Below are 25495 nucleotides of genomic sequence, written 5' to 3' on the forward strand. Positions count from 1 at the left end.
AAATATCAGAAATACCATATGTAATACTGAATATTATAGAAATACCAGAGTGATGATATTTCACTAATACCACAATATGTAAACACTTGATATTATAGAACTATGAGAGCGATGATATTTCATTAATATCATGGTGTGTAAACACTGAATACTATGGAAATATCAGAGTGATGATGTTTCATTATTATCACAGTGTTTACATTTACAATTACAAATACTGGATATTATAGAAATATCAGAACCATGATATTTTATTAATATGATTGCATGTAAACACTGCTTATTAAAGAAATATCAGAACGATAATATTTCATTAATTTCACAGTGTGTAAACACTGTGTATAACCACTGGATAATATAAAAATAACAGATCAATTATATGTCATTGATATCACAGTGTGTAAACACAAGATATCATAGAATATCAGAGGGATGATATTTCTTTAATGTCACAGTGTGACAACTGTAGATATAGAAATATCAGAGTGATGATATTTTATTAATATCACAGTGTACATGTACTGTGTGTAAATACAGGATTTTTCTTTTTCTTTTTTTTTTTTTGAGACGGAGTCTCGCTCTCTCGCCCAGGCTGGAGTGCAGTGACGCAATCCCGGCTCACTGCAAGCTCTGCCTCCCGGGTTCACGCCATTCTCCTGCCCCAGCCTCCCGAGTAGCCGGTACTACAGGTGCCCGCCACCACGCTAATTTTTTGTATTTTTAGTAGAGACGAGGTTTCACCGTGTTAGCCAGGATGGTCTCGATCTGCTTGACCTCGTGATCCGCCCGCCTCGGCCTTACAAAGTCTGGGATTACAGGCGTGAGCCACTGCACCCAGCCGAAACACAGGATATTACAGAAATGTCAGAGCAATGATATTACGTTAATATCACAGTGGGTAAACAGTCTGTGTAACCACTAGATTTTATAGAAAATAGGTATGATGATATTTCACTAATATCACAGTGTGTAAATACTGAATAGTATGGAAATATCAGAGCTATGCTATTTCATTATTATCACAGTGTGTAAAAACTGTGTAAACACTGGATATTATAGAAATATCAGAGCAAAGATATTACATTAATATCACTGTATAAACACTAAATATTAAAGAATATCAGGGCGATAATATTTCATTAATATCACAGTGTGTAAACTGTGTGTAAGCACTGGATATTATAGAAATATCAAAGCGAAGTTATTTCAGTAATATCACAGTGTGTAAACACAGGATATTATAGAAATAACAGAGTGATGGTGTTTCTTTAATGTCACAGTGGGCAAACACTGTGTGTAAACACTGGACATTATAGAACTATCAAAGTGATGATATTTCATTAATGTCATCATCAAAATGTATAAACACTGGATATAATAGAAATATCAGAGCAATGATATTTCATTAATATCAGTGGTATATGTAATCACCGAATAGTATAGAAATATCAGAGGGATGATACTTCATTAATATCACAGTGTATTAACATTGGGTGTAACACCTTGATTATACAGAAATATCAAAGCAATATTATTAATATCACAGTGTGTAAACATGAGATATTGTAGAAATATCACAGCTATGTTATTTCATTAATATCACAGTGTGTACACACTGGATATTTTAGGAATTTGATATTAGGAGTAGTATATCTCCCTTAGATATTATGAATAATACAACAGTGGGTGTACACAGAGGGAGTACACCCCATGTGATATTAGGAGTCATATATCTCCCATAAATATTACGAATAAAATCACAGGGATTACACACACAGGGTGTACACACCCTGTGATATTAGGAGTCATAAAGGAGATATATGACTTCTAATATCACAGAGGGTGTTCTCCTTCTGTGTACACACACAGTTGTATTATTTGTAATATCTGAGAGAGATATACTACTAATATCACACGGGGTATCCTCCCTCTGTGTACACCCCGTGTGATGTTAAGAGTAATATATCTACCTTAGATATTGTGAATAATATCACAGGGGGTGAAGACACATGGAGAACACTCCCAGTGGTATTAGAAGTCATATATCTCCCTTAAATATTACAAATAATATCATAGGGTGTACACCCCCTGTGATATTAGCAGTAATCTTTCTCCCTAAGATATTACCAATAATATCACAAGGTTAACACCTACTGTGATATTAGGAGTAATATATCACCTCCCTTAGATATTATGAATAATATCAAAGGATGTACACCCACTGTGATATTAGCAGTAATTTCTCACTTAGATATTAGGAATAATATAACAGGATGTACATTCACTGTGATCTTAGGAGTAATACATCTCCCTCAGATATTATGAATAATATCACAGGGTGTACACCAACTGTGATCTTAGGAATGATATATCTCCCTTAAATATCCCCTGTGATATTAGGAGTATTATATCTCCCTTAGATATATCTATAATATCCAGGTTGCTTTCTGCCATCCTTGCCTGGTGATGCTACCTCTCTTGAAAGATGCAGATGGGGTTTCTTCTTCCCTGGCAAGAATTCCTCAATGCTCACTCTCACAACCCAGTCTCATCGGGAGATCTCTGGTGCGATGTGGCCATGTTGTGAGTTCAGCTCAAGGTTCTGGGACCCGGCTGGTTCACCAAATTTCATTCCCTTTAGATTGTGGGCATCGCTTCAGGCTGTTAGTGCTCTCTGCTTCCTATTGTGCTCCTGCTACAGCCCACTGTGGAAAATCTGCTCTGCTGCCCAGTGAGAATTAGCACTGCAAACAGTTTGACATGCACCCTTCAGTCTTCTGTGCATTTACGCGTGTGGTGTAAACAAGAGTGGAATTTGGGTTTTTCTTTTTTTTTATATACAAGTGAGTTGATACTACAAATTCTTTGGCTTTATGTCTGCCTCCCTCCCTCCCTCCTTCTCCCCCTACCCTCAGCCAAATAGATATTTATAGATAGTTATCTTGATCCTCTATGGGTCTATAAAAGAGAATTTGCATTCAAATACTTCGTACCTCTGTAGAACAAATCCATTTGCTGCAGATCAACCACTCAGTTTGTTAAGGATTCATTCATTACACAGCTTTGTAAAAATTATCCTTTTCATCACCATACGCATAAATAATCCACCACAGGGGTGCTGGAAAATGATTTTTAGAACCAACATGGAGTAAGAGGTGCCATTCTGAACATAATGCTTGTGCTCTATATTTCTATTAATAGCTCTCTGCGCAACTCTTGTCTGGCCCCTGACCCTGAACTCCTGCTTGGCTTGTGTATGGCAGACATGCCCTGACCTTGTGCAGGAGGAAACTTGAAGAAGCATCTCCACCTTTGCACACACTCACCTTGGAAAGACGTAAAAATGATTACACAGTAAGGCCGTGGGGTGGGGTTCTCTTGGCAGATCCAAGTTTCTGTGAACAACTAACATTTATTCAACATTTGCTGTGTACCAGGAACAGTTATAAGTGCTTATGTGTACAGTCACCCCTCTGTGTCCATGGATTTCACATCTATGGATTCAACCCACTGAGGATTGAAAATATTTTTTTTAAAAAATGGATGGTTGCATCTGTACCGAACACAGAGACGTTTTTTCTTGTCATTATTCCCTAAACAATATAGTATTATAGTATAATAACAACAATTTTTGTTGGTTTGTTGTTGTTATTGTTTTGAGTCAGGATCTTGTTCTGTCACCCAGACTGGAGCGCACTGGTGTGATCATGGCTTAGTGAAGCCTTGACTTCCCAGGCTTAAGTAATCCTCCCACCTCAGCCTCTTGAGTAGGTGGAACTACACTTGCATGCCACCATGACCAGATAATAATTATTATTGTTTCTGTAGAGATGAGGTCTCACTATGTTGCCTAAGCTGGTCTTTAACCCCTGGACTCAAGTGATCCTTCTGCCTTGACCTCCCAAAGTGCTGGGATTACTGGCATGAGTCACTGTGCTTGGTCCAGTATAACAACTATTTATATAGCATTGTATTAGGTATTATAAGGAATCTAGAGATGATTCAAAGTATACAGGAGGATGTGAACAGTTTATATGCAAATATATGGCACAACTTTATATCAGGGCCTTTAGCATCCATGGGTTTTGGTATTTATGGGGGGGTGGTAGGGGATGTGTCGTGTCCTGGAATCAATCCTGCATGGATACTGTGGGATGATTGTGTTAGCTCAGTTCTCCCAACCTTTTGAAGTGGATTCATTAATCTCTATCCTTCACATATAAGGAAATGAGGCTCAAAAAGATTGAGCTACTTGCCCCAGAACACACAGCTAAGTGTGGAGTGGGGATTTGAACTGGGGCAGTCAGACTTCAGATCCTGTGCTGTCACAGAAAGTGTCGCCTGTAAATGTAGTGAAGATTTAGTGAAGACCATCCACATCTCAGGCATTGTGTGAAAAACTTGGATTCATTGATGGCTTTAATGGCCTTTCTTTCCTTGTTCAGGCTGACACTGTTTAAAGATTCTAGGAACTCATCCTTTTAGAGGCCCCCACCCTGCACAATTTAAAAAAATGCTATATTAAATGTAATTTTTTCTTCTATAAGTGTTTTGGAAGACTTTTAACAAATAACAATTTTGCCTTTGAAACGATCAGGCTATGAACAACTTCTTTAATTTTCAATTCCTGCAATTTCTCACCCACACTTGGAATTCTTGTGAAGTAAGGAAGCCTAACCTACAGATTGTTTACAAATTGAATGAAGTACTTACGAATATTAATTTAACAAATAAAGTTGGCATAATGTTACTTTTGGTAGAGATTTCATTAAAAGTTATTGATTATGAATTAGCAGTGTTCCTTTTAGAGTTCTGAGCTAATCCTTGTTTTTTCTCAGTCTCAAACCTTTCCCTTGTTCTTGACTGACTTGTAGGTCCCACACTGTGGCTGTGGGAGCTAATGAATGAAATGTCCGTGCTCCTGGTCATCCTCCACGGTTCCTTGTTTCCTGCAGCTGGCAGAATATTGACTCCCTATCAGTTAGATGGTTGTAAGGACCTTCCTGCCCCAGCCGGCTTTACTCACTGGCTGCTGGGATTTTTTTACGGGGGAGCTGAGCGAAGACTGCTGAGGAAGGGTTGTACATTACAGCTGGCATGGTATATTGATGTTGTCCCAAAGTGCTCTCATTTACTTGTTTCAATTCTTTGCCTGCAGGCAGGGGACATCCAGTTTGTTTCCTGGGATAACAGAAAATCTGCCATGCCTATAGCTTGGTTTTCATGTCTTTTTTTTTTTTTTTTTTTTTTTTTAAATCACTTGGTCTTGCTTGGTGATGGTGTCTATTTCACATATGGTTTACCAGGCAATCTGGAGTAGCATAGCTAAGAATCAGCTTGGATTCTTATCCTGTCTGTGGTACTTACTGTATGACCTTAGGCAAACAACTTAACCTCTCTAAGCCTCCATTTCTAGTTAGTAAAATGATAGTAATAGTACCCGCTTCATAGATTCTATTCCAAACTGGCTGGCTTTGTGTTCTTTGGAGCTGGCAGCTGTTTAAACCTTACTTTCTTTCACAGATTCCCTCAAACACTTTTGCTGGACCCTCTAGGCTAGCAGTTCCCAACTTTTTTGGTACCAGGGACTGGTTTCATGGAAGACAATTTTTCCATGGATGGGGCAGGGTATATGGTTTCAGGATGAAACTGTTCCACTTCAGATCATCAGGCATTAGATTTTCATAAGGAATGTACAACCCAGATCCACTGCATGTGCAGTTCACAAAAGGATTCACGCTCCTGTGAGAATCTAATGCTGTCACTGATCTGACAGGAGGCGGAGCGCAAGCAGTAGTGCTTGCTCACCCACTGCTCACCTCCTGCTGTGTGGCCTGGTTCCTAACAGGCCACGGACCAGTACCAGTCAGTGGCCCGCGGGTTGGGGATCCCTGGTTTAGGCAGCAGCTCCCTGGTATAAAATTGCTCTCTAGACCTTGTGTCCCAAAGACAGCCCTCCCCTTTGTTTCACTTTCTCAGGCACGAATCTGAGGAGCTCCTGGACTACAAGGAGCACATCTTAGGCTCTCTGAGCAGGCTTGGCGAAGGACCCAGTCTCAAACAGGCTTGAAGAGAGAGGGCAACACTCTCCAGCCTCCCCACTTTTGTATTTTTGAGACAGGGTCTCACTCTGTCACCCAGTCTGGAGTGTAGTGGTGCGATCACAGCTCACTGCAGCCTCCAACTCTCAGGCTCAAGCAATCCTCCCACCTCAGACTCCTAGCAGCTGGGACCACAGGCATGCATCACCATCCCTGGCTAATTATTTTTATTTTATTTTTTTTGTAGAGATAGGGTGTTGTTATGTTGCTCAGGCTGGTCTCAAACTCCTAGGCTCAAGCAATCCTCCCACTTCAGCCTCCCAAAGTGCTAGGATCACAGGTGTGACCCACTGTACCCAGCCCACTATCCCCTCTTAGAAGGAGTCTTACAACAGTGCTTTCTTCAAAGAAAACCCCCTCACAAAATCCTTTCTCTGTCTTTACTCCCTTGAGGTGAAATTGAGGGGTTCAAGAGTCCTCAACCTGTTTTTTTTTTTTTTTTTTTTTTTTTTTAGACAGTCTCACTCTGTCACCCAGGCTGGAGTATAGTGGCATGATCTCAGCTCGTTACAACCTCCACCTCCCCAGTTCAAGTGATTCTCCTGCCTCAGCCTCCAGGGTTGCTGGGACTGCAGGCACGTGCCACCATGCCTGGCTAATTTTTGTATTTTTAGTAGAGATGGGGTTTTGCCATGTTGGCCAGGCTCATCTTGAACTCCTGACTTCAAGTGATCCACCTGCCTTGGCCTCCCAAAGTGCTGAGATTACAGGCATGAGCCATCACGCCTGGTCCTCAACCAGTTCTTAACTGTCTACTTTGAGAATTCCTTCAGTGGGATATGTTCATACTCACTTTGGTATCTGGTACCTTTCACATCTTAGTGCCTCCACCCTGGCACATACACATAATCCTATTCAGTCCTTACCACAGTCATTTGTAGAAAGTTCTATATCATTATTCCCATTTTACAGATAAAGGAAAAGACTTAGAAAAGTTAAGTGATTTGTTCATGGTCTCACTGCTAAAAGGAAGAGCTAGGATGAGAACCCAATTTAGTGACTTCAAAAAACCATTCGAACCGCTCAGAAATATGTGGGTCCACCATTTGGGCTGGGTTCAGCTGGGCAGTTCTTCTGCCGGTCTTGCCTGGAGTCATTCGTGTGGCTGTAGCCATCTGATGGCTGGATCGGGGTCAATGATATAAGATGGCCCCACTCACATGCTTGATAACTAATGCTGGCTATCAGGTGGACTTCTCTCTTCATGTGTTCTTCTATCTTCAGGGAGGCCAGGCTCAGCTTCCCCACATGGTGGTCTCAAGGTTCTAAGAGGACTAGAGCAAATTTTGCAAATGTCTTGAGGTCTAGGCTTGGAAGTCCCAAAGTGTCATTTTTACCACATTCTACTGGTCAAAGCACGTCCCAGGCCTGCTCAGATTCAAGGGGTGGGGAACAATGGCATACCAAGCAGGGAAATGATTGGCAGTGGGAGAACAACTCCTGGGTGCAGACAGTAAGAGGGTGCATTTTCTGTAGAGAATTGAAAAGCAATAATAAAACTAATGAAAAGTTGATTTTTTTTTTTTGTTTTCACCGTGTGCTAGCAATTCTAAACAATGCAATAAAATTATCTTCCTCACTGGAGCAAACTGCTCCCACCACTCCTCCTCCTTAGTCAGTCCCTAGTGGGGAAAAAGACCCCACCCCCCGATGGGAGTGGTGACAAAGTCACATTGCAAAGGGGCACATGCACTGGATTGGGAAGAATTATTACAGCCCACTTTGTAAGCAGTCACAGGGGAGAGATGTGGGGAGACAGACTGTGAAATGAGGACACCTTTTCCTACTTCACATTTTCATTTAGACCAAATGCTGCAACTTCTGAAAGATGGCAGTATCATTTTCAGCTTTTTAAAGTCAGTTAATTATATTGCTGTGAACTAGTAAAATAATAAATGTTAACATCTGCATGTCGTTTTAATTAAGAAATAAATGTATTAGAGTGAAAAAGTGCCTGCCAGCTTACCCATTAATTATCAGAGTACTTAAAAGCATGCTTTGCAAACTGGTACCTAAAGTACATTGGTAAAATTAGTCCTTAATCATCTTTTGCCAACATGAGTCACAGAGTTTCATCTTTCCTTGCAATTCAAACTGCCAGCCAGGTGAAGGGAAGGGAACCTTTACCTGCTAGGAAGAGGCTGAGTAATTTCTATCCTTTCTATATAGTTTGGGTTCTAGGCAGACAGTTTTGCTTCAGAGGATGTTTCTATTAATAATACCTTCTGTTTCCCACTTCTTTTGTTTTAGAAAAATGATAAACATGCTTTATCATGTGATGAAATTAACTTATTTGTGATTAGTCTTCTATATTTTGCTGGCTTTTTCACTTATTCTGTGTTACACTAAACTTTTAGGTCTTGCTCTGTCACCCAGACTGGAGTGCGATGGCCCTATCATAGCTCATTGTAACCTTGTACTCATGGGCTTGAGGGATCCTCCTGCCTCAGCCTTCCAGGTAATTAGAACTACAGGCACGTGCCACCATGGCTGGCTAGTTTTTTTATTTTTAACATTTTTGTAGAGATGGGGTGTCATTGTGTTGCCCAGGCTGATCTCCAACTGCTGACCTCACGCAATACTCCCATGTTGGCCTCCTAATGTGCTGGGATTATAGGCATGAGCCACTACATCTGCAATTTTTTTAAAAAAGAATTCCTTTTAAAAAACATTGAGAAATATAACACAATTAAGATAAATGCATAAAATATGTTAGTAAAGTTTTACAAATTATTATAAAGCAAACACTGAGGTCAAAAATAGTCTATTGCTAGCATTCCAGTAGACCCTGCATACCCCTCCCCAATTATACTCTTTCCCTCTTCCTAAAGGTAACCACTATCCTGGCCTTCATGGTTATCATGTCTTTACATTTTTCCAATAGTTTTACCACCTAAGTATGAATCTCTAAATATGATATTTTAGTTTCAACTATTTTTGAACTTTATATATTTGTAACTTTATGTAATCATAGAGTATGTGTCACTCAACATTGTATTTGTAAAATTTATCTATATCATTGGGTGTAGTTTTGATGCATTACTTTTCACTATGGGATGCCATGGAATGAATATGACCACAGATTTACTGTTGGACATTTGCTTCATATTAATAATAGTGAGTAATGCTGCTATGAACATTCTTGGGCATGGCTTTTCATATGTATATCCTATATTATGTAAAACCACTTCTAGGCATTTCCATACCTAGGAGTGGAATTTCCAGGTCACAGGATGAGCAATATTGAGTAGTAGATTTTGCAAACAGTTCTCCAAAGTGGTGGAATCATTTTATACACTCTTCAGTAGTGCATAGGAACTTCTATTGCTCCTCATTCTTTTCAGCACTTTGTGTTATCTTTTAGTCAGGACTCTCCAACCCCTGGTACCAGTCCGTGGCCTGTTAGGAACCGGGTCCCACAGGAGGAGGTGAGCAGAGGGTGAGCAAGTGCAGCTTCATCTGCATTTAGAGCTGCTCCGCAGTGCTTGCATTACCACCTGAGCTCCGCCTCTTTTCAGATCAGTGGTGGCATTAGATTCTCATAGGAGCACGAACCGTATTGTGAACTGTGCATGTGAGAGATCTAGGTTATGTGCTCCTTATGAAAATCTAATGCCTGATGATCTGTCACTGTCTCCCATCACCCCCAGATGGGACCATCTAGTTGTAGGAAAAGAAGCTCAGGGCTCCCACAGATTCTATATTATGGTGAGTTCAATAATTATTTCATCATATATTACAATGTAATAATAATAGAAATAAAGTGCACAATAAGTGTAATGCACTTGAATCATCCTGAAACCATTCCCCTGAGTCTGTGGGAAAATTGCCTTCCATGAAACCTGTCCCTGGTGCCAAAAAGTTTGCAGACCACTGTTTTAGATTTTAACCATTCAGGTGTGTGTTGAATGTATCTCATTATGATTTCAATTTGCATTTCCCTTGTGATTAATGATATTCAGCACTTGTGTATGTTTGCTGGCCATTTGCATGGTCTCTTGTGGAACACCAGTTTGAGTTTCTTACCCTTTGTTCTACTGGGTTCTCTGTTATTTTGTTTTTGATTAACTTTTGGCAGTTTTTAATAGAGTCTGATTATGAGCCTCTTAGTTACATGTATTAAAATGACACTCTCCCATTCTTGTTTGTTTTTTCACTCTTCTGCTTATCAGAACAGAAGCTCTTAATATTGGTAAATAAAAATTCTTAACTTTAATGCATTCTAGTGCATCTGTCTTTTCCTTTATGGTTTACAGGCTTCTTTTCTCAGTCATGAATTTTTCTATATATAATTTTCTGAAAGCTTTATCATTTCATACTTAGATCTACAATCCACCTGGAGCTGATTTTTGTGAATGGCGTGAGAGGGAGTCAAGTTTCAGTTTTTGCCTTTGTCTATCCATTTCACTTAGTACTTGAGAAGCTATCTTTTCCTCATTACTCTGATCTTTATGCTGGGGCCACACTTTCCCTGAGCTGCCGCTGTCCCTCATTGACATATTGAAGGTACTAAAGCTGGGCCAATTCTGCTCGATGTGCTCTCTTCTAATGGGAACCTGTCAGTCAAACGAGACTTTCTTAGAACTGCAGCATGGCCTGAGGCTCTTCCTACCAGTCTTCTTTCCCTCCTGTCATGGGTGTCAGACGGGTGTGGTCCGAAGTTTCCCTCTGCCTATGCATCCTCTCTCCCTCTCTATCCTGCCCAAGTATCTCCCCCAAAAGTATCTTGCATGTATTGTTCATGTTGACATCTGCTTATTGGAGGATCTGAGCTCACATAGAGTAAGTAGACCCTAGAATAAGAGAGTCATGCTTCAGTGTCAAAGGGACAAAGGGCTGAGCTAAGTTCAGGGCAAAAGATAATGGATATGGAGAATGAATTGAAGGACTTTCTCAAAGAAGAGTGCATGGAAACTTGTGCCTAACAATGTAGAGGGCAAGGGAGGGGATGGAGTTGAAGACAACTCCAACATTGAGACTCAATCACCGTATCACTGAAAAGGAACTCATTTGAGGGAACTATAATGACACTATTTCTATGCTAATTAAGGGATTTTTGTGGGAATAATTTAATAACAGTGTTGTTACTTTTGCATTGGGCTTCAACAATTTACTAGGTGAATTTATACATCATCTCATTTATTCTTTAAAAGGCCTTTGGAATACAAGAGAAAATGGAAGTACTTAGGGAGGTCCTATTTGACTCTCCCTTCTTGGGGTCTTCACTGCTGACTCTTCCACTCCAGACTCTTCTTCACTTCTGTTTCCAAGGGATGAATCACTAAATCACTCAGGTTAGGCCATTTCCAGTCAAGATAAAAGGTTGGGGTGGTGTTAGCATGTGGTGAGATGATGTGTGGTGGAAGAGATCTTAGGCCACATGAAAGCTGAAAAATGGGGGTTTAAGGGAGAATGGTCTGGGGTATACATTGATTTGGCTGGGGACAGATTATTTTATAATATTTAGGGATGGTGACTGATACAGTTTGGATATTTGTCCCTCCAAATCTCATGTTGAAATTTGATCCCCAGTGTTGGAAGATGGGGCCTAATGGGAGGTGTTTGGATCAGGCAGGCAGATCCCTTATGAATGGCTTGGTGGCCCTCTCCATCATAATGAGTGCTCACTCTACTAGTTCACATGAGAGTGGTTGTTTAAAAGAGCATGACACCCCTCCCCTCGCTCTCTCTTTCGCCCCCTCCCTCGCCATAAGACACACTGCTCTCCTTCCTCTTCCACTACAACTGGAAGCTTCCTGAGGTCCTCACCAGGAGCAGATGCTGGTGCCATGCTTCTTGTACAGACTGCAGAACCATGAGCCAAATAAACCTCTCCTTTTAATAAATTACCCAGTCTCAGGTGTTCCTTTATGGCAACACAAAATGAACTAAGACAGTCACCCCACAAGGGGGTGAAGTGTTGATTTTTGGGGGGTCGTGGATAAATTATATCACTGTCAAGAGAAGGGGAGAGAAGGACAATAGAAAGTAGAGCAATGTAGAGAAGGAATGATCATTGTGGGTGGGTTGGCAGAAGAAGGACAATACTACATTGAAATATTTTAGATGGGGTGTGTGTGTGTGTGTGTGTGTGTGTGTGTATTCTAGCCTGAGGGAGAGTAAGAAGAGGGGATTTGGTGGTTGGAAGAGAAGAGTGAAAGAGATGTTGGAATCAGAAAAATTCTGAAGAACTTTAGAGTACTTAAGATAGGCAACCATTAGTGTAGGCTCTGTCAGCTAGCCAGTATTAAGTATCTCCCATGGCTGCTGTTCACTACTGATGGAACAGATGTTGTGTCTTAGGGAAGGAAGCTAAACTTTGAATATCCTTCCATTCTAGGATCGGACAGACAGGTATTTATTTAAAAGAACCAGATGGTTCAAAGGAGTTTCTAATTTTATACTGTCGGGCATCAGGTTTCAAACTAAATTTGGGCTCTGCCTTCCAGCTTTCCTGTTGGCCCTGGATTGAGAATAGCCTCCTGTTTTACCAGCCATCTGGTCCCTCCAGATCTCTGCTGCTGAGTGACAACTCCAAATGTCTCCCCACAGAGAAGACAGAATCTTAAACAAAATCTATAGGGTGAATATACATTTTTCTAATAGGTGAGATCCTGGAGAGGAATAGGTCTCCATGTTGAAAGGACCCATGTGATGTGAGTCACACTTGTGTTTGATTTGGTACGTGGCTTCTTGAGCAGTCACATATTGAGGTGTGCTCTATACTGGATAGTCCATGCCTGTCCTTCTAGATCTTTGATTTTGTAGAATTTCCTTTTCTAAATAAGCAGGCTCTTGTGCTAATAATTCATCACCTAGTATCAATAACTGTTTATAAATGCCTGCTGTGTGCTAGGCACTGGTGGCACAGGGTGGTAGAAGAAAGTGTCACTACCACTTTGAAATATATCTCTGGTTTTCTAAAATGACAAAACATAGAGAATGATTTAGCTCTAAGGAAAATAATCTGTTATTATTTTCAGTAGGACCATCTCTGGACAGAAGAGGCTAAGGCCATCCCCAGGGCTTGATTTGTCTCCAGTGCAAGACAAATCGCACTATGAAGTCTCTTTGCTTCCTATTCTCAACCACTCCCACTGGCAGCCCAGCATTTTTATCAGGTCGAAGTGAATGACAAGGGTTAACTTGAAGAGGATGAGAAGTCACACAATGCATCCATGTGACCAGAAGGGCTGATGATACTTGGATGGAGGCGTTACCACTTGGTTTGGTGAAGTCTGGGGTTTACAGGCTTTGGATGCATGTGTGAGCCTCAGGCCCTTCCTTCTAAGCAGCAGATGGCAGAGCCACCTCAATGCACTCTGCCAGCTGCCTGGTCCATGTGCCTGGGTGGGATTTTCCTGCTCTGCCTTCCACAAGGATGGCTTTGTCTGCCAGAAGGAACAATCACAACAGAAACAAATTAATGATACCTGGATAGATACAGCTCAATTGGCTCCTGACAGGCCTCTGGCTAGGAGAGCCTGAGCAGCTACAGTGGGAAAGTGGATGGTTTAGGACCAGACAGGTGGTGGGCAGCTGTCATCCACAGCATCCCAGTCCCCTTCAGTCTCACATCACAAATGACCCTAAGGCTATGTGTGAACAGATTTGAAAATAAAGAAGGTTCAGTTGATTCCATTAATCAGAAGTTTTCTCAAGAACAGGCAGGCAATAAAACTGGTTATCATTCCCCCAAATAGATTTTGCAATGCTTGAGGTCTCCTCTTAATATATAATGGAGGAGTTGCTAGGAGTAGCAGATCTGAGTGTGTGTATGTCTCTGTCTAATAGATTTTTCTCACAAAAAGTCTTATAGTTATGGTTTAAGTTCTCATTGCCCAACTGTATACTCTGAGTCACTGTCCTGTCACAGCCGTATTTCCGGCTGGCATTGTATCTGCAACAAAGAGTGTGACTGCAAGAACACAAGGCACTGTGGAAAAGATAGATGAGATGTGTGAGTCAGGAGTTCTGCTCTCCAGGTCTGAGGCTGTTCATTGCCTGGGTTTGTCCAGTGGGCCTGAAGCCATGGAAAGCATAATATTTAGGGATGGTGAACCCAGCACTACCCTGCTTGCATTCTTTGCTCCAGGCCTTCTGACCTAGTTATCCTTCTCCTGTACCCCATGCTTGCTCCCTGAGCCCTGACACCTGCTGTTCTCCAGATTGGGGCTTTCTCCTCTTGCTTCATACTCCCCTCCCTCAGCCCACTGTGCACTATGTCAGGACAACTGGTCTTACTCCCCAGTGGAGTCTGAGATTTGCTGTTGCTTTCTGTGAGGAGGCTTTTCTGAGCCCTCAAGCCTGGTGCTGTGTGGTCCCGTGGCAGCCCCTGCTTCTCCTGTACACCACGAATTGCCAACTTGCTTCTGACTTTCCCCTACTAAGCTACATTCTCCATGAGGTAGGGAATTATGTGTTTATTTTTCCCAGCACAGAGCCTGGTGCACAGTGGGTGCTCAGTGGTTGAGCAGATGAATGGACCGTCTCGGTGAACGTTTGCTTCCCTCACACTGAGAAGGTCTGGCCAGCTTGTTTCCCTTTCTCCTCTCACTTGTTTCTTACTGACTGTTTTGGAGCACCAGTGAAAACACAGTCCTTGCCTGTCCTGGTTTTTTTTTTTCCCCATTGCTTTAATTAACTTGGAAATTCAGTGGACACTTAGACAAACAATAGAATTTGTTTGTCTCTATAGCATACCTGGATGCCACTTCTCTGAAGTCTGTTTGAATGAAGTGATAAAACCTTGTATGTTTTGTTTGTTTTCCAGCTGCCTCCTGGTTATAAAGCAAAGCAAAACTGGAGAGAAGACCAATGCCAGCGCCTTTATTACTAAAATGTCAGCATTACTTACAATTCTCTTTGGTTTGGGGCTCTTTTGTGTCACAGATGTTTTCTTTCTTTTCTTTTTTTTCCCCAGGATTTAGCATTAGTTTAATTTCTTTTCTTTCTTCTTTTTCTTCTTCTTTTTTTTTTTTTTAACTATACTTTAAGTTCTGGGGTACATGTGCAGAACATGCAGTTTTGTTACATAGGTGCCATGGTGGTTTGCTGCACCCATCAACCCATCACCTACATTAGGTACTTCTCCTAATGCTATCTGATCCCTATTCCCCATCCCCATACAGGCCCTGGTGTGTGATGCTCCCCTCCCTGTGTCTATGTGTTCTTCTTCCTCCACTCCCACTCATGCGTGAGAACATGCGGTGTTTGATTTTCTGTTCCTGTGATAGTTCACTGAGAATGATGGTTTCTAGCTTCATCCATGTCCATGCAAAGGACACGAGCTCATCCTCTTTTATGGCTGCATAGTATCCCATGCTGTATATGAGCCACATTTTCTTTATCTAGTCTATCACTGATGGACCTTTGGGTTGATTCCAAGTCTTTGCTATTGTGAATAGTGTCGCAGGAAACATACATGTTTATGTGTCTTTATAGTAGAATGATTTATAATCCTTTGGGTATATACCAGTAATGGGATTGCTGGGTCAAATGGTATTTCTAGTTTTAGATCCTTGAGGAATTGCCACACTGTCTTCCACAATGGTTGAACTAATTTAGACTCCCACCAACAGTGTAAAAGCATTCCTATTTCTCCACATCCTCTCCAGCACCTGTTGTTTCCTGACTTTTTAATGATTGCCATTCTAGCTGGTGTGAGATGGTATCTCATCGTGGTTTTGATTTGCATTTCTCTGATGGCCAGTGATGATGAGCATTTTTTCACGTGTTTGTTGGCCGCATAAATGTCTTCTTTTGAGAAGTGTCTGTTCATATCCTTTGCCTACTTTTTGATGGGGTTGTTTGTTTTTTTCTTGTAAATTTTTTTAAGTTCTTTGTAGATTCTGGATATTAGCCCTTTGTCAGATGGATAGATTGCAAAAATTTTCTCCCATTCTGTAGGTTGCCTGTTCACTCTGCTGATAGTTTCTTTTACTGTGCAGAAGCTCTTTAGTTTAATCAGATCCCATTTGTCAATTTTGGCTTTAGTTGCCATTGCTTTCAGTGTTTTAGACATGAAGTCTTTGCCCATGCCTGTATCCTGAGATTTATAGCATTTGGACCAGAAGATACCCCAAGAACAGGCAGTGAGCAGATCACTATCTTTACGCCTACTCTGCCTTTTGTATTAGGTTAGTGCAAAAGCAATTGCATTTTTTGCCATTAAAATTACTTTTGCACCAAGCTAAATATAACGTGTGATGATGCAGAGCACTCAAATGAGAGAGTGTGTGACTGTTCTGGCATCCACTGTGCTTCTATTTTTATTTCTTCCAGTTTAGGGGTGTGGCTTCTCTCATCATAGTTTCACAAAAGGATTATTTTCTAGTCAAAAAGAGAACCACACAGGTAAAAATCAAGGTGGGGGGAAAGGATGAAACGGCTGTAGATGTTTATTTTTAGTTCAGTTGGCTTAAATGACCCCAGTGGGATGTTGTAGGATTGAGAACCAGGAGTAGGGGAGCCTTGTTACTCTTTAGCTTGAACAGACCTGGAATCTGATCCTGTGGCATTCTTCCATCTAAGAGCAATTATTGAAGTTGAAAGAAAACCATTTAGTTTTACTCAAATTCGTTTTAAAATATTTATAATGAGGCCAGGCGCGGTGGCTCATGCCTGTAATTCCAGTACTTTGGGAGGCGAAGGTGGGCAGATCATGAAGTCAGGAGATCATGACCATCCTGGCCAACACAGTAAAACCCCTTTTCTAATAAAAATACAAAAATTAGCTGGGTGTGGTGGCATGCGCCTGTAATCCCAGCTACTCTGGAGGCTGAGGGAGGAGAATTGCTGGAACCAGGGAGTCGGAGGTTGCAGTGAGCCGAAATCACACCAGTGCACTCCAGCCTGACAACAGAGCAAGACTCCATCTCAAACAAACAAACAGAATTTATAATGAAACGATACTTAGAAGAAGAATGGGCACCTAGTAGATGTCAGCTGCTGAGCTGTGTGTTTCACTTAGTCGTCATCTCATTTGATTGTTTTGATTAGATATTGAGAATATTCATATAATATATATATATGATGTGTAAGGAATTACAATATTGGCCAGGCATGGTGGTTCATGCCCATAATCCCAGAGCTTCTGAAGGCCAAGGCAGGAGGATTGCTTGAGGCCAGGAGTTCAAGACCAGCCTGAGCAACATAGTGAGACCTCATCTCTACAAAAAATAAATAAATTAGTCAGGTGTGGTGCATGCCTGCAGTCCCAGCTACTCAGGAGGCTGAGCTGGGAGGATTGCTTGAGCCCAGGGGCTTGGGGCTGCAGTGAACCTTGATCACATCATTGCATTCCAGCCTGGGTGACAGAGCAAGACCCTGTCTCTAAAATATAAAAAGAATTACAAAAGAGTGAACACCTGTGTCCAGCATTACCTTTGGGTGCGCTGTAGAATCTTTTTCCCTTCTCAGATGTAGCTATTCTCCTGAATTTTGTGTTTATTGTTCACTTTTTTTTTTTTTTTGACAGAATTTCACTCTTGTTGCCTAGCCTGGAGTGCAATGGCGCGATCTCAGCTCACGGCAACCTCTGCCTCCCAGGTTCAAGCGATTCTCCTGCCTCAGCCTCCTGAGTAGCTGGGATTACAGGCATGCACCACCACACTCGGCTTTGCATTTTTTTGTTGTTGTTGAGATGGAGTCTCGCTCTGTCACCCGGGCTGGAGTGCAGTGGCTGGATCTCAGCTCACTGCAAGCTCTGCCCCCCGGGTTTACGCCATTCTCCTGCCTCAGCCTCCCAAGTAGCTGGGACTACAGGTGGCCGCCACCTCGCCCGGCTAGTTTTTTGTATTTTTTTAGTAGAGACGGGGTTTCACTGTGTTAGCCAGGATGGTCTCGATCTCCTGACCTCATGATCTGCCCGTCTCGGCTTCCCAAAGTGGTGGGATTACAGGCTTGAGCCACCACGCCCGGCCTCGGCTTTGTATTTTTAATAGAGATGGGGTTCCTCCATGTTGGTCAGGCTGGTCTCGAACTCCCAACTTCAGATGATCTGCTCATCTCGGCCTCCCAAAGTGCTGGGATTACAGGTGTGAGCCAGTGCTCCTACTTTTTGCTATATTCTGAAACGACATGTTTAGTTTTGAATGTTGTTGGACTTTAAACAAATGGAATCATACTGCATGAATTTTCTGCAACTTGTGTGTTTCACTCAGACATTTGATCTTGAGTTTCATCTGTGCAGTTGTGTGTCACTGTAACTAATTCCTATTATAGGAATTACATGGTGCTAGAGCATATAAATACACCACTGTGTGGTTTATTCATTCAGATGTGGATGAATGTTTGCGTTGTTTCCATTTTTAAAACATGATCTAGACAAGACTTTTTCAATCATTCTTGTATGAGGCCCTTTGTGCACATGTACAGGAGCTCTAGGGTATAATCCTGCATGCGGACCTGCTGGGTTACAGGGCACATGAATCTTCGTTCTTGCTGTCTCACATGTCCGTGTAAAGAGACCACCAAACAGGCTTTGTGTGAGCAACATGGCTGTTATTTCTCCTGGGTGCGGGCGGGCTGAGTCTGAAAAGAGAGTCAGCAAAGGGTGGTGGATTATCATTAGTTCTTATAGGTTTTGGGATAGGCGGCTGAGTTAGGAACAATGTTTTGCGGGCAGCGGGTGGATCTCACAAAGTACATTCTCAAGGGTGGGGAGAATTACAAAGAACCTTCTTAAGGGTGGGGAGATTACAAAGTACATTGATCAGTCACGGTGGGGCAGAAACAAATCATAATGGTGGAATGTCATCAGTTGAGGATATTTTCACTTCTTTTGTGGATTTTCAGTTGCTTCAGGCGATCTGGATGTATGTGTGCAGGTCACAGGGGATATGATGGCTTAGCTTGGGCTCAGAGGCCTAACATTCCTGTCTTCTTATATTAATAAGAAAAATAAAACAAAATATTGGTAAAGTGTTGGGGCGGCGAAAATTTGGGGGGTGATATGGAGAGATAATGGGCGATGTTTCTCAGGGCTGCTTCGAGCAGGATTAGGGGCGGCGTGGGAACCTACAGTGGGAGAGATTCAACTAAAGAAAGATTTTGGGGTAAGGGGTGATATTGTGGGGTTGTTAGAAGGAGCATTGTCATATAGAATTATTGGTGAAGGCCTGGATGCGGTTTTGTATGAATTGAGAAACTAAATGAAAGACACAAGGTCCAAATAAAAGAAGAAGAAAAAATAGGTATTAAAGAACTAAGAATTAGGAGTACCCAGGACGTCCAATTAGAGAGTGTCCAAGGGGGTTTGATGTTATTGTTTGCTTGGTTGGCGAGTTTTTGGGCTCTATCCTCGAGTTTTTTATGTTGTCGTATATCAGGCCAGATTGATTTAAGTAAAAACAACACTCTTCATTTAAAAATATACAAAGTCCTCCTTTTTCAGCAGTGAGTAAATCGAGGCCTCAGCAAATTTTGGAGGAAAGAGAAATGCAAAGCTAACAATTGTGTTAAAGAAGGATTAGAAATGGCTAGGAGAGAGTGAGATTGATAGTGTGATAGAGATAGCTGGAGAGAGGTAGAGGGTGGCATCAGAATGGGAACCAGAATAACAGTGAGTATAAAAGTAAAGAATAGGACTTCATCAGGGTGAAAGTATTGGAGTGTACTTTGTCACTGAAGATCTTCTATCCACTTAAAGAGAGACTTAAGGGTGACAGTTTGAGGTAAAACCAGGTGCCACTGAATACCAAGAGCCTGAGAAACTGCTTGGGTGATTTGACTAGTAAAGGCTGGCCCGTTATCGGACTGTACAGAGGTGGGAAGGCCAAATCGAGGAATTATGTCTGACAGAAGGGAAGGAATGACCACAGTGGCCTTCTCAGACCCTGTGGGAAAGGCCTCTACCCATCCAGTGAAAGTGTCTACCTAGACCAAGAGGTATTTTAGTTTCCTGACTCAAGGCATGTGAGTAAAGTCAATTTGCCAGTCCTGGGGGGTGCAAATCCCTGAGCTTGATGTGTAGGGAAGGGAGGGGGCCTGAACAATCCCTGAGGAGTAGTAGAATAGCAGATGGAACAACTAAGAAGTGATTTCCTTGAGGATAGATTTCCAAGATGGAAAGGAAATGAGAGATTCTAAGAGGTGGGCTAGCGGCTTGTAACCTACATGGAAGAGGTTATGAAATGATGATAGAATAGAATGGGCCTGTGAGGCTGGAAGGAGATATTTTCCTTGGTCCAAGAACCATTTGCCTTGTGTGGGAAGAGATTGATAAGTGGAAGTTTCACTGGGGGAGTAGGTGGCAGTGACCAGATGAGGAGAAAAACTGGCCTTGAGGGACAGAAGTTGGATCGCTAGCTGCTTTTTTAGCTACCTTATCAGCATAAGCGTTGCCCTGAGTGATGGGATCTGATGCCTTTTGATGGCCCTTGCAGTGTAAGACTCCAGCTTCCTTTGGAAGTAAAGCAGCCTTGAGAAGAGTTTTTATTAAAGAGGCATTAATGGTGGAGGACCTTGTGTAGTGAGGAAATCTCTTTCAGCCCATATAACAACACGGTGGTGCAGGATATGGAAGGCATATTTAGTGTCAGTATAAATATTGACACATAGTCCTTTTGCAAGAGTGAGGGCTCAAGTTAAGGCAATGAATTCGGCTTGCTGAGAGGTAGTGGAAGGGGGCAGAGCAGTAGCCTCAATGATAGACGTGGAAGATAGCATAGCCTGCTTTTGCTGGTGTGTGGCAGTTAGGCCTGGTGAAACTGCCATCAATAAACCAAGTGTGATCAGGGTGAGGAACAGGAAAGAAGGAAATTTGGGGAAATGGAGTGAATATCAGGTGTATCAGGGAGATAGTCATGGGGGTCAAGTGTGGTATCAGGAATAATGTGGGAGGCCAGATTGAAGTTCAGGCCAGGAACAATGGTAACTGTGGGAGACTCAATGAAGAGTCAGTACAACTGAAGGAGTTGGGGAGCAGAAAGTATATGTGTCAGGTGTGAGGAAGAAAATAGATTTTGGAAGTTATGAGAACTGTAGAGAGAGTTGAGCCTAGTTTGTGATTTTTGAGGGCCTCTAAAAGTATTAGGGTGGTGGCAGCCACTGCATGGAAACATGATGGCCAGCCTAAAACAGTAAGGTCAAGTTGTTTGGACAAAAAGGCTACAGGGCGTGGTCCCGGTCCTTGTGTAAGAATTCCGACAGCACAGCCCTGCACTTTGACTGTGTGTAATGAAAAGGGTTGGGATGAGTCAGGGAGAGCTAGTGTGGGGGCAGTCTCTAAAGCTGTTGAAGGAGTGGGGAAAGGATTTAGGATCTATGGGGTCAGCTAGGTTTCCTTTTGTGAGTTTATATAATGGTTTTGTTAGGATGGCAAAACCAGGTATCCAAAGATGAAAGTATCCAACCATGCCTAGGAAGGAAAGGAGTTGTTGATTGGTAGAAGGTGTTGGGGTTTGAGAGATCAGTTAGACATGATCGGCAGGGAGAGCACATGTGTTTTCATGAAGAGTTATGCCGAGATAGGTAACATGAGGAAGAAATTTGGGCCTGACTGAAGTAATGGGGGCTGACCGTGAAGCCTTGCGGCAGTACAGCCCAGGTAATTTGCTGAGCCTGATGGGTGTCAGGGTCAGTCCAGGTGAAAGCGAAGAGAGGCTGGGATGAAGGGTGCAAAGGAATAGTAAAGAAAGCATGTTTGAGATCCAGAACAGAATAATGGGTTGTGGAGGGAAGTATTGAGGATGGGAGAGTATATGGGTTTGGCACCATGGAGTGGTTAGGCAAAACAATTTGGTTGAAAAGGTGTAGATCCTGAACTAACCTGTAAGGCTTGTCTGGTTTTAGGACAGGTAAAATAGGGGAATTGTAAGGAGAGTTAATAGGTTTTAGAAGCCCATGCTGTAACAGGCGAGTGATAACAGGCTTTAATCCTTTTAAAGCGTGCTGTGGGATGGGATGTTGGCATTGAGCAAGATAAGGGTGATTAGGTTTTAATGGGATGATAAGGGGTGCATGATTGGTCACCAAGGAGGGAGTAGAGGTATCCCATACTTGTGGGTTAAAGTGGGGAGATACAAGGGGAGGATGCGAAGGAGGCTTTGAACTGGGGGAAAAGGCAGCAATGAGGTATGGCTAGTAGCCCAGAAATAGTCAGGGAAGCAGATAATTTAGTTAAAATGTCTAGACCTAATAAGGGAGCTGGGCAGGTGGGAATAACTAGAAAGGAGTGCATAAAAGAATGTTGTCCAAGTTGGCACCAGAGTTGGGGAGTTTTAAGAGGTTTGGAAGCCTGGGTGTCAATACCCACAACAGTTATGGAGGCAAAGGAAATAGGCCCTTGAAAAGAAGGTAATGTGGAGTGGGTAGCCTCCATATTGGTTAAGAAGGGAACAGACTTACCCTCCACTGTGAGAGTTACCTGAAGCGTCTGTGATGGTCCAGGGGGCTTCCGAGGTGATTGGGCAGCGTCAGTCTTCAGTCACTAAGCCGAGAAGATCTGGGAAGGAGTCAGAGAGCCTTGGGCCAGAGTTGAAGGGGCTCTGGGAGTGGCGCTGGGTGAGCTGGACAGTCCAATTTTCAGTGGGGTTCCGCATAGATGGGACATGGCTTAGGAGGAATCCCAAGCTGTGGGCACTCCTTGTCCCAGTGGCCAGATTTCCGGCACTTGTAGCTAGCTCCTGGGGGAGGAGGTTCTGGAAGAACCCCTGGCAGCTGCGGTTCAGGCGTTTGGAAGTTCTTGTCTGCTGGAGATGTGGCTTGGGTTTGTCTCACAGTGGAGGCAAAGAATTGCAACTCAGAAATACATTGCTACTTGGCTGTCTCTACTCTATTACAGTACACCTTGAAGGCGAGGTTAATTAAGTCCTGTTGTGAGGTTTGAGGGTCGGAATCTAATTTTTGGAGCTTTTTCTAATGTCGGGAGTGGATTGGGTAATAAAATGCATATTGAGAATAAGACGGCCTTCCTCTAGATTATTTCTAATTCTTTTTCAAGTGGTTGTGCCAATTGACACTCTCACCAGCAGTGTGAGTGCTCTGGTTTTTCCATCATAGCCAACACCTGATTTTGTCAGACTTTTAAAGTTTTGCCAGTCTGGTAGGTATGAAATAGTATCTTACTGTGGTTTGTTCTTTTTTCTGATTGTGAATGAGGTTGATAATATTTTCTTTCTTTTTTTTTTTTGACAGTCTCACTCTGTTGCCCAGGCTGGAGTGCAATGGCAAGATCTTGGCTCACTGCAACCTCCACCTCCTGGGTTCCAGAGGTTCTCTTGCCTCAGCCTCCAGAGTAACTGGCACCCACCACCATGCTGGGCTAATTTTTGTAGTTTTAGTAAACACAGGGTTTCACCATGTTAGCCAAGCTGGTCTCGAACTTCCAACCTCAGGTGATCCACCTACCTCAGCCTCCCAAAGTGCTGGGATTACAGGCGTGAGCCACTGCACCTGGCCAAGCATATTTTCATATGGATGTGGATACTTATGTTTCTTCTACTCTAAAGAGAGAAAGTCTTGCCAACCTTAATGATTTTTAAAATAATTTCAATTTCTATTTTAGATTCAAGGGGTACATGTGCAGGTTTGTTCCATGGGTATATTATGTGATGCTGCAGTTTGGGGTACAATCGATCCTGTCACCCACGTAGTGAGCTTAGTGCCCAATAGTTTTTCAATCCTTCCCTCCCTCTCCCACCTCTAGCAGTCCCCCGTGTCTGTTGTTGCCACCTTTGTGTCCCTATGTACCCAATGTTTAGCTCCCACTTATAAGTGAGAACATGTGGTATTCGGTTTTCTGTTCCTGTGTTAATTTGCTTAGGATAATGGCCTCCAGCTGCGTCCGTGTTGCCACAAAGGACATGATCTTGTTCTTTTTTGTGGTTGTACCTATCTTTTTCTGTTAAGATTTCTTTTCCTTATAGATTTATATGACTTTTTTGTGTATTTTAGATACTACCACATTTGTATATTGCAACAAATAGCTTCTCCATTTTTTTTTTATTATACTTTAAGTTCTAGGGTACATGTGCACAACGTGCAGGTTTGTTATGTATACATGTGCATGTTGGTGTGCTGCACCCATTAACTCGTCATTTATATTAGGTATATCTCCTAATGCTATCCCTTCCTCCTACCCCTTCCCCACAATAGGACCCGGTGTGTGATGTTCCCCTTCCTGTGTCCAAGTGATCTCATTGTTCAATTCCCACCTATGAGTGAGAACATGTGGTGTTTGGTTTTCTGTTCTTGCGATAGTTTGCTGAGAATGATAGTTTCCAGCTGCATCCATGTCCCTACAAAGGACACAAACTCATCCTTTTTTATGGCTGCATAGTATTCCATGGTGTATATGTGCCATATTTTCTTAATCCAGTCTGTCACTGATGGACATTAGGGTTGATTCCAAGTCTTTGCTATTGTGAATAGTGACGCAGTAAACATACGTGTGCATGTCTTTATAGCAGCATGACTTATAATCCTTTGGGTATATCCCCAGTAATGGGATGGCTGGATCAAATGGCATTTCTAGTTCTAGATCCTTGAGGAATCGCCACACTGTTTTCCACAGTGTTTGAACTAGTTCACAGTCCCACCAACAGTGTGAAAGTGTTCCTATTTCTCCACATCCTCTCCAGCACCTGTTGTTTCCTGATTTTTTAATGATTGCCATTCTAACTGGTGTGAGATGGTATCTCATTGTGGTTTTGATTTGCATTTCTCTGATGGCGAGTGATGATGAGCATTTTTTCATGTGTCTGTTGGCTGTATGAATGTCTTCTTTTGAGAAACCCTAGAAGAAAACCTAGGTAATACCATTCAGGACATAGGCATGGGCAAGGACTTCATGTCTAAAACACCAAAAGCAACGACGACAAAAGCCAAAATTGACAAATGGGATCTAATTAAACTAAAGAGCTTCTGCACAGCAGAAGAAACTACCATCAGAGTGAACAGGTAACCTACAGAATGGGAGAAAAATTTTGCAATCTACTCATCTGACAAAGGGCTAATATCCAGAACCTACAAAGAACTCAAACAAATTTACAAGAAGAAAACAAACAACCCCATCAAAAAGTGGGCAAAGGATATGAACAGACACTTCTCAAAAGCTTCTCCATTTTTAATGGCTTTTTAAATTCTCTAACAGTTTCTTTTGGTGAACATATGTTCTAATTTTAGCTTAGCCAAACTTATCAAACATTTCCTTTATAGTTTATATTTTTTGTATAAACTATTTATACAACAACGTTGTACGCAATCTTTCTTACTGAATGTTATAATCACATTGCCTATATTATCTTCTAAAAGTTTTGTAGGGCCGGGCGCGGTGGCTCAAGCCTGTAATCCCAGCACTTTGGGAGGCCGAGACGGGCGGATCACAAGGTCAGGAGATCGAGACCATCCTGGCTAACACGGTGAAACCCCGTCTCTACTAAAAATGCAAA

General features: G+C 42.2%; 1 protein-coding gene across 9 annotated transcripts in view; it reads left to right on the plus strand.

Moving 5' to 3' along the window:
* Positions 1–25495, plus strand: part of CNIH3 (cornichon family AMPA receptor auxiliary protein 3) — a 372243-nt gene that overhangs the window by 130832 nt on the left and 215916 nt on the right. For 5 of the 9 annotated variants that reach the window (XR_004059003.1, XR_004059004.1, XR_004059005.1 and 2 more), the window contains one exon: positions 14875–14943. The exons of the other annotated variants lie outside the window; for them this stretch is intronic. The gene's annotated coding sequence lies outside the window, so the exon portion shown is untranslated. The remainder of the gene's footprint in view (positions 1–14874; positions 14944–25495) is intronic. 9 annotated transcript variants of the gene reach the window in all.

The sequence above is a fragment of the Rhinopithecus roxellana genome, chromosome 8 (genome assembly GCF_007565055.1).
Source record: "Rhinopithecus roxellana isolate Shanxi Qingling chromosome 8, ASM756505v1, whole genome shotgun sequence".
NCBI classification, from domain to species: Eukaryota; Metazoa; Chordata; class Mammalia; order Primates; family Cercopithecidae; genus Rhinopithecus; species Rhinopithecus roxellana.